This window comes from Phyllobates terribilis, unplaced genomic scaffold, assembly GCF_046119375.1.
Source record: "Phyllobates terribilis strain yellow unplaced genomic scaffold, ASM4611937v1 Scaffold_5__5_contigs__length_657084704, whole genome shotgun sequence".
Lineage (NCBI taxonomy): Eukaryota > Metazoa > Chordata > Amphibia > Anura > Dendrobatidae > Phyllobates > Phyllobates terribilis.
The window spans coordinates 541892418-541896826 of NW_027362765.1; the positions used below are offsets into that span (position 1 = coordinate 541892418).

Genomic DNA, 4409 nt, shown 5'->3' on the forward strand with positions numbered 1-4409 from the left:
CATTCTTGCATTATTCCATTGTCTCATTGTTCCATTGTCCCCTAACAATGGGACAATGGAATAATGCAAGAATGGAACAAACATTGCACGTGTCATAATGGGTTCCTGGCTTTCATCTAGCTGTGATGCAGCAGCCAGCTTCAGTCTGTAGGGAGCCTACAGACTGGGAAGCAGGGGGGAAAGCTGCCAGTGTGTTCAATAATTAGTTACCCTCTCTACCCCCCACCCTTCCTGGTCTTGAGGCACGTGGGACTTTAGGTGGGAGAGGAGAAGGTGCGAAAACTGGTGGACGTATAGGGGACTAATCAGATATTAAACTGATAAGAAAAGATGCTACACTTGATCTTAGCCAAAAGGCCGAGAAGCAATTACCTGAATTGGTTTTGGCCTATGGCTGCACCCTGGCCCCAAGAAGGCACCCATTGTAGGGATAGGGACAAAGACTCCCCTTAGAAAGAAATGTTGTTCATCAATAGACGGCTTAAAACCCACTGCTTGTTGGAGATGTACCCCACACATTTTTAATCTGCATAATTTCACCTATTTTCACACATTCCCCTCCCCCCAATGTCCCACGTGCCTCAAGATAGGGGGGGGAGAGGATAACTAATTAATGAACAAACGAGCAGTGGCCCCCCCCCCGCTTCCCACACTGTAGGCTCACTGCAGACTGAAGCTGGCTGCTAAAGCGCAGCTAGATAAAAGGCAGGAGCCCATTATGACACGTGCAATGTCTGTTCCATTCTTCCATTCAGCCAGCTTCAGTCTGTAGGGAGCATATAGAGTGGGAAGCAGGGGGAACCGCTGCTCGTTTGTTCAATAATTAGTTACCCTATCTTCCCCCCACCCTTCCCCTTCTTGAGGCGCGTGTGACATTTGGCATGGAGAGGAGAAGAGAATGTGCGAAAATAGGTGGAAGTAAAGGGGACGTATCAGATATTAAACTGATAAGAAAAGGTGTTTTTTTTTCTTTCCACTCAGATCTTTAAGTTCACCATCCCTAGTCATTATCTTAAAATGGCTTCAAACTTAAAAGTTTCCTCATTGTAGATAGCAAACTGGATCTTTTTTTTTTTTTTTTTCTTGTTTTTGATTTACAACTTATATTATTTTCCATATTCCAGTTTACTTTTTCCTTTTTTAACTTTAAAATTTCCATTTTTACACAGGGGGGTATATATGACTCTACAACAAGAACATCACAAGGTAAGTACATTCCAATCTTTTTGCTTCCAAATTTCATTAGCTTTTTTATCACTAAACAACACTTTATCTCTCCAGAAATATAAAAACATATAACTTAAGCATAACTTAATGCATTCTTGTACCGATACCTCCTTATGCTTAAAAATCAAAATATTCAGAGTTTTCCAAAGCGCCATTTTCACACAAGATAAAATTATCCATACAACCTTAAACACATCATCCTTGACACCCAACCCGTAAAAAATCCTATTAAAATCTAAAAAATTAACACCACTTAAAGCTTTAACGGAATTACTAATCTTTCTCCATAATGATTGTGAGTAACTACAGTTCCAAAAAATGTGCATGGGTGTTTCGCCAGCGGCACATTTACGTCTTGGGCATTTTTCAAACCATACCAAACCTCTTCTGTATTGAAAATCTCGAGTTCGCAGACAGTCTTTAATACTACACCATATTAAGTCCTTGTGTTCATTAGTCGAACACTTAACATTTGCATTTATCCAAATTTTATCAACAACACTGTCGGAAAAAACGCTCTACCGGACTAGCTATCAACCTGCTTTCGAAAACTTCTCAAATTTTCTTATGATTTCCAAGTATTTTAAGATCCATATTCATTAATTTAAAATCACTCAGAATTCTTTCTAAAATAATATAATTCCCAGATGGTATAAACTTATATGGCCCATCCAAAAGCATTTCTAACCATTTGTATTTCCTAACAAAGAAACCCAAATTGTATGTTAAAAAGGTTTTAAGCCTAGAAACCGGTCCTAATAAAGTTCATATGCAATTAGCAAAGTACTTGGCATAAATGAAAGCGCTGATATCTGGGAAGCCTTTACCTCTTTTCCTTTAATTTTGTACAACTCTTCCCTTTTTACACTTTCCATTTTTGACTTCTATAGGAAATTAAAAGATAACTTAATTATCTTTTTCATTACATTAATAGGAGGTATAAAAACAGTTGAAACATAAAGAACTATCGGAAGTAAGACCTGCTTTATTATCAAGATTTTGCCTTCTATTGTTAAACTTCTCAAGTTTCAAAAATCAATCTTTTTCCTTACCTTTTCAAGCAGAGATTCCCAATTCCTCACATTCCCACATGTCTCCTTAAAAATACCCCTAAAACTTTAATTTCCATTAATCTCATAAGCTTGCAATCTGAATTTAACAGAAATGCATTAAGCTGAAAAAGAGAATGGACAGCACCTCCAAAAACATACGTTGATCTAATGCCTCTCGGCAAAAATATATAAAACTGAACATGAGGTTCATAGTTTAACATTCTGATCAGACTGTATGAAGCCCACTGCCACGTCATGGCAAACCTCGTAGTGGGTCCTAACATTTCCTGCCTGAACGGGAGCGGAGCCGTGCGCCAACCACCACCGCAGCGACAATGCACCAGCAGGGCGGGCGGCCTGGTGCCTCACAGCACCCATGCTGCAAGACGGAGTCCCCATGACTCCAGGCCACGCCGCCCCACAAGCACAATACCACAGCGACAATGGCCGACACACTGCACCAACACCACAAGAAAGGAGCATTGTGACTCACCTTCCTCAAGCTCTCAAGTGAGAGCAAAAATCGGCTGGACCCTCTTTGCAGTCTCCTGCAGTCTCCTCTGAGTCTGTACTGACCTGACAACCTCTCTGGCTGCAGCAGACTGACTGCCTCTAGACTGCGACTCCAGGCTGCTGACTTCAGACTAGACTCCTTACAGACTGAGCTGCCTAGCTCCACCTTCCCTTTTTATATCCCTATCCGGGCTCCCTCTGCTGGTCTGAGGTGGAAGGTGGAGATGTGTGAATGCTATGAGGGCCTCTTGTGGAGGAATCCGTCCATGCACCCCTCTGGGATCTGTGGCACCAATGCGCAGCAGGGTGCCACATTCCCCCCTAGCAAAGCTCAGTACTCCCGGACTGAAGTAATTTTTATAACAACAATAACTTTTCCCTTTATGGGAGACACTTTGCTTGAACGTTACATATAAAACATTATAAATAATAAATAGATATGTACAATACAATAAGCAACCTTAGAATTCAAGTCTTTTCCGGTGAGGTACCCCGACAGGATGTCCATCTCACAGGTTAGAGTACTTGGTAGCTTGAGGGACCTGTCCAAAGCAAACCCTCCACGTAGGCCCTGGGGTGGCTGCAGGGCATGGCGATCCTGAATTGGACCTCCGCTTGTGCCACACCAGACAAGTTTTTGTTCTGAGGTCACCAAAAGGGGCACTCCAGGGAGTGCAATTATTTACAGCAAATAGTTTTTGGGCTGCACATAGTCCTCAGCCACAAAGTTCTTTATGTACCCTGACGGGTAACTAGAGGTGATAAGGGAAGTGTCCATATCACTTAAATTGTCCATGGCAAGCATAACACAAAGTAATAAATACATACACATGAAAATACACAATATAATACCCAAGGGCAACTATTTACACTGTCAGAGTTTCCTTCTTTACTCTCTGTATCTCACAGGGGTCTGACCTCGTGTGCTACTTGTCGACCTACGTGGTACTGGGATGCGTGAGGCACTAGTATTTGCACTACCTCCCATTCTGTCAGTTCTAAGTATTGGGGAACTGCAGGGTTGCCTTAACCTCTCTACAGGACTGGCAAGTATACCATTGGCTGGGCCTTCTTGCTCTGCTCCAACCGGGGATCCTTCTTCCGGGGATTCTTCTTGAGCAGGCTCTTCTGAAGCACTTACAGGTTCTACTTGCTGTGGAGGGTCTTCTGGCTGTTGAAAGAAGTGGATCACAGGTATTATTACTGCTCCTCCTAGTTGAGGCCAATCTGCCGGGAAATCTCCTAAGTCAGTATGGAGTACTGCTTCTTTAGGCTCCTCCGGTACGGTGAGAGGCACTTCTTCTTGGGGCTTTAGCAGATCTGGATACAACTTCAGATGGTCTCTAGATACCGTTGCAGTCGTTATTCCTCCATCTTTGCTAATCAAACAGGTCTTCTTATTATCAAAGCTTGAATTTAACACAGTGTAGGGTTCTCTCTCCCACTGGTCATCAAGTTTGTGGTTTCTCCTTTTCCTCTTTAACACCACTTCTCCTGGTGTGAAGGGTTCTGCGGGCGCACTTTTATTGTAGTGGGCTTCCTGCTTGTCCCTTACTCGAGTGAGACTGTCTTCGACACAGTCCTGTACTCTTCTGTACTGCTCCTGTCTGGTCGTGT

General features: G+C 42.8%; 1 pseudogene; it reads right to left on the bottom strand.

Moving 5' to 3' along the window:
- Window positions 1–268: 268 nt before the first annotated feature.
- On the bottom strand, window positions 269–369 carry LOC141150918 (U2 spliceosomal RNA; annotated as a pseudogene).
- Window positions 370–4409: the final 4040 nt, after the last annotated feature.